Source organism: Triturus cristatus, chromosome 1_1 (assembly GCF_964204655.1).
Source record: "Triturus cristatus chromosome 1_1, aTriCri1.1, whole genome shotgun sequence".
NCBI classification, from domain to species: Eukaryota; Metazoa; Chordata; class Amphibia; order Caudata; family Salamandridae; genus Triturus; species Triturus cristatus.
This window is the reverse complement of record NC_140579.1, coordinates 1153087185-1153099068: the sequence shown is the minus strand read 5'-3', so window position 1 is coordinate 1153099068 and position 11884 is coordinate 1153087185. Positions and strand designations below refer to the sequence as shown.

Genomic DNA, 11884 nt, shown 5'->3' with positions numbered 1-11884 from the left:
GTGTAGTTAAAGTCATCGTATTTCCTGCAAAATGGGTCTGTCACAGTTCCACGCATAGTGGTACAAGGTAAGGCTTCGGGGACTGCTGTGCGCCCCCAGTTCAGTGTCCAACATACACGGTTTTAGGCCCAACCTTACAAAGCCCAGCTTGTTATTTAGAAAGGCCACACCGATGTCCAAGTTCTGTGCGCCCTCCGCCAGTTCAGTATTAAAATCTTTTAGGCCATGGGCTCATACTGTCGTCTCCCCCTTCCCTGTGCCCCTCAACCTGTGGTAGAAGCTCTGCCAAGACTGCAGGGTCTTACCAGACGCTGACGCCGGAGGTGATGCCCACAATCACGGTCATGAGATACTTTATCATAAAGACTGTGAAGTCCGGGCCTGCTGGAGGGGAGGGCCCCGGCGGCGGGCAGGGCACGGCCAGGCAGCAGGTCTGCAGCCTCCAGTCCCGCTCCCAGGCCCCTCGGGAGGTCTGCTCGTAGAAGAGGCAGGCCAGCAGCAGGACGGCGGGTACGGTGTGGAGCATGCTGAACACCCCGATGCGCACCATCAGCCGCTCCAGCTTGTCAATCTGCGAACCACCGCTCTTCATAAGGGTGCGGATCCGGAAGAGGGACACAAAGCCTGACTGCAGGAAGGCCGTGCCAGCAGCCAGGTAAGCGCCCACGTAGCAGATGCCGCTGAGGGGGTCCCTGTCCACCCGGCCCAGTGCCAGCACCACGATGGTCTGCGCAGCCGGCAGTGCCCAGGCTCCCAGGTGGAACCACTGCGCCTGGGCCTCTATGGCCTCCCGGCCCCACTTGAGACCGACCGACAGGAACCAGGCGAGCAAGAGCACAACCCACCAGGCAGAGGAGGCCATGCTGAAGAAGTAAAGCAGCATGAGGAGCGCCGTGCAGCCCTCGCGCTTGGTGCCCTGCACCAGGGTGCGGCAGCCCCCGGGCCCGGCCTGCTCCAGGCAGGCTCACGCGCTGCCCCAGCACCCAGCCCTCGCCGTAGGTGACTGCCACCATCAGGTAGTAACCGGACAGGAAGATGATGGGCCACTCAGGGTAGCGGAAGCACCGGGTTTCGACCAGGTTCTGCCCGGCATCTCTTTCCTTGCTCTTTGCTGGTACTCACTCGGCTGACCGGCAGGAGCAGCATCAGTGTTTTTCGCCAAAGCTGCCACAACACTTTAAAACGCCACACCGCACGGTCACTTCCTAGTCCGTGAGACTTTGAATCAACCACACGCCGAGTGTGTATACGGTGTTATAAATGGATTGGTCGCACCTCCCCCTCCAATTCCCAGTTCCCATTCAATAAACTGTGGAGTGAAGCAGCACCAGGCGAGGGCGTGAGCAGCAGTTTTACCTGACCAATCGCTATTTTTAGGTCACGTCACGTGGAATGTTTAGAACTGAGGTAACATGCTGTCGGCGTTGTGCGAAAAATATAGTGCGAAGCAGCTAATGAAGATGAGTGTGTAACGCCGCAAGTGAGAGATCCAATCCCGGTGGGCGGGGCCAAAAGTGGACAGGGCAGTAACAAGGAGGGACTAAGAAGCCTCCTTTTCAATCGTGAGCCAGCGTTTAGCATGGAGGATGATGCCCGCGAATGGAAAAGTTGGGCGGGGCTTCAAGTCCGCCTCTAAAAGCTTTGGAATCCGTATTGATTCCAAGAAGCCCTCGCATGGCGAGAGCAGCGAATGCGCGCTGCTAACGCCAGGCGAGACATAAAAATGAAATGATCAATGTCAGTTTATCTCAGACATGTTTTAGCAGTCGCATATTGATGCACGGATGTAGGAACAGTGCCATTTGGTGAACACAGATTTTGTATCATCCGGTGGCAGAATGTTGGACAATAACAACTTATGGGTAAAAATAGGAAACTCTGTTCTCTACTGGATAAGCATACAAATTTGCTTTCTGTTCGATAAAGTCAGTAAGAAACAGGAACTGTGATGAAATATTGTCTATTGCATTATAAAATGTAATTGGATTTATCTAGCCCCCTACTACCCGTGATGAGGAGCTGGATTGCTGTTTTATATATACATAAAATTATTATTAAAATTAATCAACAGTTTTGGCTACACCTGTTGATTGATTCTAATAAAATGTTTAGGTAAATGCTGAAAACGAGAGGTGAGATGAAAAAGAACAAAGGTTAAAGTGAGATCAAAGTTCGGTAAAGTACTAAGATTTTAGGTTACATTGAAAAAACCCTAGTAAATTCACTGATTTTCAATGTAATTGTTTTATTGTATCTTCCATGGTACCACGGTACTCCCACGGTACCATTTCACAAGTGGTACACCAAGGTACAGCAGGACAGTGTATGCCTCACTTTTTAAAACTTGCATGGTTCTGTGGTACCCCAGGGTTCCCCTGGCAGACATCGCGAAAGGGACGTCCTGGGTCCAGCAGTACACCTGCGGTTCCTCACTGAAGGCTTCGCTCAGTTTTAAGTGAGTACCAAAAGACCAGCGGCATGACATTTTTATTTCATTTCGGCCCCGGGATGGGTTCCACTGAGCTCCCACCTCACAAAGGCCAGGGGGTCAAGGTTCACCAAACCTTCCCCCTTATACCTCATATTTCTTTAAACCTCAGGACATGGAGACCGAATCCCTGAATACTAAAATGGCAGCCACAACATTCCTCTGGTTGTTGCGACCAGCCAATCAGATTTCTTGGGGTCCCGCAGTACTGAAGGGAACAACAGGAAAAATAAACTCTCAGCCGATCAGAAAGGTCTGTTTTTTAAATCTGCTACTATGGTACACCTCAGGACCAACTGTCCAGATATCACTGTATTTGTAAGCTTAATTTCTCAAAAAACGGCTGAACAGATTTACACCAAATCACAAAAAGCACGCTTTCAGGGTAAAGATTTAGCTTTCTTCCAAATCTGGATCACTTCCCAAAATGTGTATGGGAAATTGAATAGGAAAAACACGTTTTGGCCGCTGCCCACCCATTTCTCAACCCCCACCTTGATGAATCACTCCAAAACTTTACAGGAAGTACCTGAGATGGGTGAACCTTTTGGGAAAGTTTCATGAAGATTCGTCAAACAGTGCCAAAGTAATTGGCAAAACAAAAAGCGTTCTTTCTGTGAAAACTGTGACCTAAGTGTAACTACACAGCGGCTACAGCCACCGTGTAATATACGCCTTTTTTTTAGTCTTATGGGATAACTCCTGTGATAGGGAATTGATGGACAGGTTATTGGCTGGAATACTTGCTGATGTTTATAGACAGATGTTCCTAAAGATTTGTGGAGGGACAAGGGTCTGAGGGGCAGTGACTAGTCTCCTGGCTTTTACAAGCTCCTGCAACTCAGTCATTGACAGTTTTTGGAGAGGTAAAAGAGGTGGGAAGACCCTTAGACAGGAACCGTTAACTGGAAGCCAGAAAAGAATGGTAGTTTTCTTGTGTGCTAAGTATTAATCCAGCATGTGTGCTTTGGTTGTTAATGAGTTGCCAGTTTATTACAAAAGCCCAGAGATTTAGGATTGGTTCTTTAAATGCTTTCTAGGTTTCAAACTTCTGAAAGTAATTTAAATGCTTTTTAATGGGGAATTTTGAATTGGAGAGTCTGCTTGAGTTGTAGATTCTATTAAGTCTATGTAGTCACATTTTAAAATGTGGGTTGTTATATTTACTACTAATCTGTTTAAGCATTGCGATTAGTGGTTTACCTTTTTTAATTCTGCATCCATTCAAGGGGCTCTTTTTCTTTTATAATGTTTTGATGTTTTCAGTGTGAGTAGTATATCAAAAGCTGCATGGAGCCAATCCTAAGGCTTCTCTATTGGGCCTACTGTGTACAGATCAGCGTTAGGTGTAGCTGGGTTTCTATGTCCTCTTTGTTTAGCTTGTTCCAAGGGCTATAGGTGGGTGAGAGAATATGGGTGAACGTAGACGTGGATGTGAAAAAGTCATTAGGGGTGTCCGAGCCTTCAATGATGATTCTGGGGTGAGTCTAATTTGATTTGTAAAATCAGATGTTCGGATCACCAAGGATACACGTTTGAATATTTGGTAAATAGGTCTGGTACTCTGTCTAGAAGGGTGTCTGGGAATGTTCCAACACTGGTAACGGCCTATAGAGATGGAGAAAGTTAAGAAAATTATCTTTCAAGACTTGAAACTAAGTAAAAATGGATTGTTGGCAAAGCTCTATAACTGCTACATTTGTTGGTATAAACAGAGAAAACCCAAATTGATGTCAAAATTTAAGGAACAGTCAAACTTGGTCCCAATTACGAGTTGCTGGTTAAATAGGGTGGTCATATGGATGCAGTATTATTGTTACTTGGTGGTATTCCCACTTTGTATACCGGCTATTGCAAGACTCGGGCACCAAACGGGGAATATTACCTAGTTCATCTAAAAAAGGATCCATCAAGTCTTGAAACTTTAAAAAAAAAAAAAAAAAATGTTGGTAAAGTTTTGGAACTACCACACTTGTTGGAGAGACAGAGTAAATCCTAACTGATGTCAAAACTTAAGAAACTGCCCAGCTGAATCCCCATTATGAGCTACTGGTAAAATGAGGTGGTAATACGGGTGCAGCATTAATTTTACCTGGTGGTACCAGCATTCTGAGTACCAGTCACTACAAGACATAGGCACAGAATGGAGAATATTATGTGAGTACTGATATTACCTGGCCATTTACAGCATAAATTCTGGGTTCTTTTCCACTCAACTATTCCACCTGCTTTCAGCAGGTGTAAAAGTTGAGCGGATGCACAGGTTATATGGGCGGATGCAATTCCAGACCTTCTAAAACTTGCAGTGGTGCACGTTGGTAATTCCACAGGAAACCTGTTGAATTACCACTCCACACAAATTGTATTGAATGCCTTAGTGGTAAAAATCAAGAACTAGCACAATTGATGGTAACATTTAAGATTTGGCTTAATTGGTGGTAAAGATTTGAAGTAACTCAAGCGGTAAAAATAGGATTTAGTGTGACTAACAGTTAAAGATAAGAATTAGCTCACCTGGGAGTAAAAACAGAGGACCCGATTCACAAAAGTAATCTGAGACAAAATCCTAACTTTACGACTTTCGGTTTTCACAGAAGGCATTTAGGAGTACTAAAGTTAGGATTTTGTCTCAGTTAAACTTATGTTTTGGTCTTAAGTTAAACTTAAAACAAACTTAAGTTTAACTGAGACAAAATGATAGTTGTAATGTTAGGATTTTGTCTCAGTTAAACTTAAGTTTGTCTTAAATTTAAGTTAAGACCAAAATTTAAGATTAACTGAGACAAAATCCTAACTTTAGTACTCCTAAATGCCTTTTGTGAATACCGAAAGTCGTAAAGTTAGGATTTTGTCTCATATTACTTTTGTGAATCAGGCCAAGAATGTATTACAAATTATAGTAAAATAAACTGTCAGATGCAATTAGAGTTAAACTATGCTAAGGTGCAATTGGATATAAACCATGTGAATAACAGAACTGGTAGTAAGTAAGCGGTATTGGGAATAGTAGTGAAAGAGTCTGCATATCGCAATTGGTAATAAAGCACATGAAATACTGCAACTGCCACCAGAAAATGCAAATGGTGGTAAAAGATGGAATAAATCCCAGTAGCTGATAAAACATATAGGCATTTGTGAATGTAAACCATACAAAACACTACTGGTAAAACACGATGAACATTTCCGCCCACTGCTACCTGATGGTATATTATAGAAAACATATATCGACGGCCCTCAGGATTCCCAATGGTACTGCTCACAGAAATTACCCTGCCCAATAAGATTTCTCGTATTTCAATTGTTGTGCAAAATATGTGAGAGCAGGCTTGGAAACACTGACTCCCATATATTATTCCCCCACAGCTACCAATGCTGCCAGTACTGGTAACTCTGGGAGTGGGAAAGGGATAGCGGCCCAGATTCCATCTGGCTCAGAATCCCACCCTGAGTAGTAAAGTCTAAAACCCAGGTCCATTTGATAGCAAAGCACAAAAGCCCCAGCCATTTGGTGAGAAATCATAGACGCCAGAGTCATTTAGGGCTACCATATTCTATAACAACATTATCGTATCTAGCATGTTGTATAGGGGTCCTATATAATCCCCTCCCTGTTGGTGCAGGTGAAACAGAAAGAGCCCCGAGCCCAAAGTACTCATAACAAGAAAATAGCTTTCACATTAGGCAACACACTTTTGTTTAGAGTACAAGGTGTGCTGTTGCTTCTGCACCTCACAGCTAGGTGAATGCTTCACTCAGGCATGACTGAGATGAGAATGAAGGTAAGGCTGGTGTCCTCCGCCCTCTTTCAGACCTAACCCTATTTTCTTCCACAGGAATTCATTGATTAGATGGGTCTGCACATTTAAGAGTGCTAGAGATAAAGAAAGACGGAGCAAACCGCAGTTGAAGAATACTGTGGCAGCTTTGGCAATAAAAAGCATTTTAGCATTTATGCTATGTTGTACATTGCACATTTTGCATGTTGTGCATGAATAACAGAAAAGCTGCTTTAAATTAATAGCTTTCGGTAGTTAATAATTAATACAGGGTAATAGTATGGTGGGAGGTAAACATAATGGGTTTTATTTCATGAATTAATATTCTTTTGTGTTTATTTACTTTAGTATGAGATTGGGCCTGCATGAAAATGGCCTCTTGTCCGAGCCCGCATGTGGTTGTCTTGGTCTGTATGAAGTACACATGCGCTGAGAGCTCTGCCTGCTCGCGAACTGCAGAGTGCACCAGCTGATGTAATCTGTGTGCAGGCCATGTTGACCTGTGTCCTATTGTTTATGTGCCAAGATGCAACAGCGACTGTGGGAATTGCCATCGCTGCGTGCATAGAGATCGAGAGAGAGCACTTTAGGTACGAGAACGTTGTGGGAATGCTTTGGAGGAGACTGCGTCCGAGGAGAACTAGATCAAAGGTAGATAGGTTGGGAGATTATTGTCTTGTTTGCTGGTTTATTGCAAGACTTAACTGCATCTGTCATGTTAACTTTGTCCTCTGAGCCTATCTCTGGGGACCTTTGCCACAACCTCGGCCAAGGAAGTGGTTCTCCTGATTCTTTGGTGGGTATCACCCTCCTTAAATGCTTTAATTCTGCAATATATTTCTGCAAAGTATTTTTGCTGTACCTTCTTTCCCTTATCCCTATGCACGCTTTGATGTTGAAGCAAATGATTCATTTTGATTACATTGCTTGATAAATGTTTGCTTATGAGTGGTTTTGTGTGTGCACTGATAATCTGAATTATGAGCATTTAATTTTAATAAGATAAAATTATTAATCGGATAAATGACTCTGTGGTTATTTAATTAAAGTGTTAAACTGTTTAGTTAATCATAGTCACCATCAACTCGTCAACTAATGGTCCATCGACCAGAAGAAGACAGTTGAAATTAAGAATAGTTAGGAATATTTAAAATGTGTTATTAATGTAATAATAATAATAATAATAATAATACACATTTGTAAAGCGCGAACAATCACCCGTAAGGGTCTCTAGGCGCTGGGGGTCGTCGGGTAGATTAAGCAAGCTATTGTCCAGAGTCACATGGTGCTGGGCTAATCTGCCGCTTGCGCCGGGGATCGAACCGTGATCCCCAGATTCCAGAGTCAGTCGCCCTGGCCACGGCACCACACCTCTTCCTGTGAAGTATAGAACTGTACATATACAAAAACTGACAAATTAAACCCCTCCTAATCCAGCGCTTGTCTTCAGGGATCAAGATCTATTGTCTTTCACAAATGAGTTCCCAAGGTTGAGAGAAAAGCCAGTGGAATGGTACAAACAAGTTAAGAGGTTTGTGAAAGTCTCGAAAGTGTTGCTGAAAGATTTAGATGGATTGTTTGAAATTGTTGTCCCTGCAGATTTATGGACAGAATGTAAATTTACAGTTGATTGGCCAAAAGAAGAATATCCCAGAGATCCTAAAACAGGAGCACCTTCTGATGAGGTGATGAAAAAGTACAATCAAATGATTACTTTCTTGAAAAGTAAAATTTCCCCTAAAGAAACTGATTGGGGAAAAATAGATAGACGCACCCAAGAGCCGCAAGAATCTGTTCATGCATATTATGAGAGGTTGTTACAAGTTTTCAAGCAGTACAGTGGTTTTGAGAGCATTGGAGACAAGGATATGCGTCATTTTGTGTATAGATGTGTGTATGGATTGAGACCTGAAATTAGTCAGATAATTTACAACACATGTTGTGTTGGCAGGCTAAAACAATTGATGAGATCTTAAGGTATGCAAAGTATTGTAGCGATGATATTGAGTCACGCCATCGCAAATTAAAATAATGTGGGCCTAAGTAACGGTAGCAGAGCAGCAGGAAGCCCAGTTGAATTCTCAGTCTATGAATCAGATGGGAGGAGTTAGTCAGAATGCTCAAAAACTTAGTGGAGGTAGAGGTAGAGGACAAATGAGCAGAGAAGAAGCGAAAAAGAAATTTCCTTGTCATGCGTGCGAAAAGTATGGACACTGGAAGAATGAGTGTGGATCAGTGCAGAGAACTAATGGAGGAAATCAAATTTTAACTCCACAGGTGCAGAGTGAGGTAGGTGTGCAACAGCCACCGCAGCAGCACATAGTCACTACCCAGTATCAGATCCCGCAAGCACCTTTGCCACACAATGTAAATGCTGAAAGATACAGTGCGGATACAGGGTTCCACGGAGGAGACCAGGTTGGTAAAAATATTAACACGAATGTGATTCCCCAATTTTGGATGCAATGAGATGGAAGTGATGATGAGCCGAATCAATGACAGCGACTGAGGGGGGAGGAAGAATGTGTGCTTGGCGCTACTCTAGAGGTAGATCAGACAGGTCCATTTATTGATGGAAAAGTGGAAGGTAATGATATCACCTTTCTTGTGGACAGAAATTCCAAACCTGCCCGTCTCAGGAGAAACTATCCAAGTAGTAGGAGTTTCAAATAAATAGATTAGTACTCCAGTTACTACACCAATCAAAGTACATATTGGCCCATTTAAAGAAATGCATTGGTTTGTAGTGTGTGACTCGAGTCCGGTTAATTTGTTAGGGGGAGACTTGCTTTGCAAGATGAATTGCACTATTTACTGCACACCGGATGGTATTGCATTCCAGACACCTGATGAGGATGTCACTTTTAAAATGGTGCTAGCAAAGTAAGGGACAGAAGTGAATGAGTTATTTTTACTTCTTACAGATAAAAGTGTGCCTGAAGAATTGATGAAGGTAGTGAATTCAGATGTGTGGGATTTCACAGGACAAGAGATTGGGTTAATGAGAAAAGTAGACCCGATTAAAATTACAATGAAAGATGGCGCTAAATATCCCAATACACCACAGTATAAAATGAAGCCTGAAGTATGTCGCGCTGGGCAGGTTACACGTGACAATACAGCTTGCGGTACAACTCTTTGTTTTATTTTGATTGGGTGATGACAATAAAAACACACAAAAAACACAGTGGATGGGGACGTCATCGTCAGGGGATCTGATCTTCTCCCTCCTTGGCATCAACGTCGATGTTACTTCCTTAGGGGGGTCGATCGGGGTTTGGGAGAAAAGGAGAAAGCAAAGAAGAATGCACTTCCGTTAGTGCCTGATATCTGTATGCGCTACAGGGGGGGAAAGGAGTGAGGAGTGTTTCAGCCGGTTATTTCTGTAGTGGGGGTAGGGGGAGAACCACCACCAAAAGGAGAAGGGGGACGTGCCAATTAACCAACGCTTGCGGCTTAACAATTGGGCAAGGTCTCAGAAGTCTCCCCCACCTCCCACGGATGCTGTCTCCACCCTTTTCCCAGTTCCCCGGAGATGCGCCCGTACCTGCTCAAGACATGTCCCTCCGGGAACGTGGCTGGGTGCTGCGTGAGGTCGGTGGTCTCTTGGCTTCTCCTCGATTGATCCGTCAGGGGTGTTCCGGCTTCCCGGTTCTTCAGTCGGCGTCAGGCTCCTTCGTTCCGTCTCCACGCTCTGCCTTCTGTCTTCTACCTCCTTCCGGTCATCCACACCACGTTGATAGGCTCCGGCCGTCTTATCCTGGGCTGACATGTTGTGGTCCCACCCCCAGGGGGTGGGGCCAGAGTCATGCTTCTCCTGGGAGTCAAAGGGCCAGCCCTGAGGGTAAGAGCGGAGGGGTCCTCCTGAACTCCCAGTACTTTACCTAGAAATAGGGACAAGAAGTTGGGATTGTCTGTACCTAAGATCAATTCCTCCGGTAGAGAAGAGAGGAGGCCCACTGTGACCATGGAGAGGGAGCCACCTGGGCATTTAAGAGGCACTTGAGCCGGTGGATAGGAGCGGACATCTACATGTACACAACGTATCAGGGTCTGTTTACCTGGGAGTACCTGGCCGGGTCTGACTAGCTTACTGTTAATCACTGACTGATGGCACCCTGAGCCAAGGAGAGCAGTAACATGAGACCCGTTAACAGTCAAACTTACATAGAAACAGGCCCCCATCTCCTCGGTGTAGAGAAGATTACTGGGAGCGTAGCTGATGTCCATTGGTTTGTCCTGTCTTTTTCACGGGCAGGCCTTGGCTATGTGGCTCCACTCTCCGCAGTCAAAACACTGAGGTCCACGGTATGAGGGCATCTCTGGTCTCCGGCCAGTACTTTTCCGGGTTCTTAGAAAGGCCTAAGGGGTTTCCGGGCAGTAGGTTTCGTTCGGGGGGGTCTTCTCCGGTTCTCAAGTGGTGATGCGAGGCTGAGCACGAGCGAAGGAGGTCACCATTTCTACTGCCTGTTCTGCTGTGAGATTGGTGTACTGTTTCAGCCACTGCTGGGTGGGAAAGGGCAAGACCAAGGCCTCTAAAAACTGCTCCAAGTATATGGAGTTCATAATTTCCTCCTTCTTGCGGTCTGCGGGCTTAAGCCATTTGTCTGCCGCAAGTTTTAGTTTGAAAAAAGGGTCTTGGGGTGGTCCCCGGGAGATCCTTTTTCCTTTCTGAATTGGAGTCTATGGGCCTCCGAGTCCATCCCCAGGTGGTCCAGGATAATTGCCTTTATCTCTTCGTAGGGAGTAACACCCCCAGCGTTTGCGACCGGATATGCTGCCTGGGCTTCACCTGACAACGGAGGGGCAAGGAAGAAAGGCCACTTCCCTATTTGCCAACCCGATGCCCTAACTGCCCTTTCAAAATTCAGGAGAAAGGCGTCAGGGTCCTCTCCTGACACATATTTCTGCAGGGAGACATTAGGTGCTGCCGTGAATCCTTTAGTGAGCTTGTGTCCTGCGGTGGTCTGGGGCTGCTCCTCGGTTCCCCTTAGTATAGTGTCCAACTGGCACTTCCTTATGTCTTTAAACGCATCTCGATCCACTTGGGCGGAGTTTATTTGGTGTTCCACTGCCCATTCCAGTTTCTTTTGTCCCTCAACTAGGTGCTGTATGAGCGCTTCCATTTTCGGTTCCCAATGGATGTCAAGCTGCCTGCATTCTCCACCACTTGTCGCGCTGGGCAGGTGACACGTGACAATACAGCTTGTGGTAAAACACAGTTGATGGGGACGTCATCGTCAGGGGGATCGGATCTTCTCCCTCCTTGGCATTGCCGTGGATGCTGCTTCCTCAGGGGGGTCGATCAGGGTATGGGAGAAAAGGAGAAAGCAAAGAAGAATGCTAAAAATACTAACATGAATGTGATTTCCCAATTTTGGATGCAATGTGATGGAAGTGATGATGAGCCGAATCAATGACGGTGCCTGAGGGGGGAGGAAGAGTGCGTAATTGGCGCTACTCTAGAGGTAGATCAGACAGGTCCATTTATTGACGGAAAAGTGGAAGGTAATGATATCACCTTTCTTGTGGACACTGGCACTACCCGTTTTACTGTGAGAGCAGTAGAAATTACAAACCTACCCCTCTCGGGAGAAACTATCCAAGTAGTAGGAGTTTT

The 11884-nt window shown here is 45.2% G+C and overlaps 1 pseudogene; it reads right to left on the bottom strand.

Moving 5' to 3' along the window:
* Positions 1-231: 231 nt before the first annotated feature.
* On the bottom strand, positions 232-10036 carry LOC146871769 (frizzled-7-like; annotated as a pseudogene).
* Between the last annotated feature and the right edge of the window lie 1848 nt (positions 10037-11884).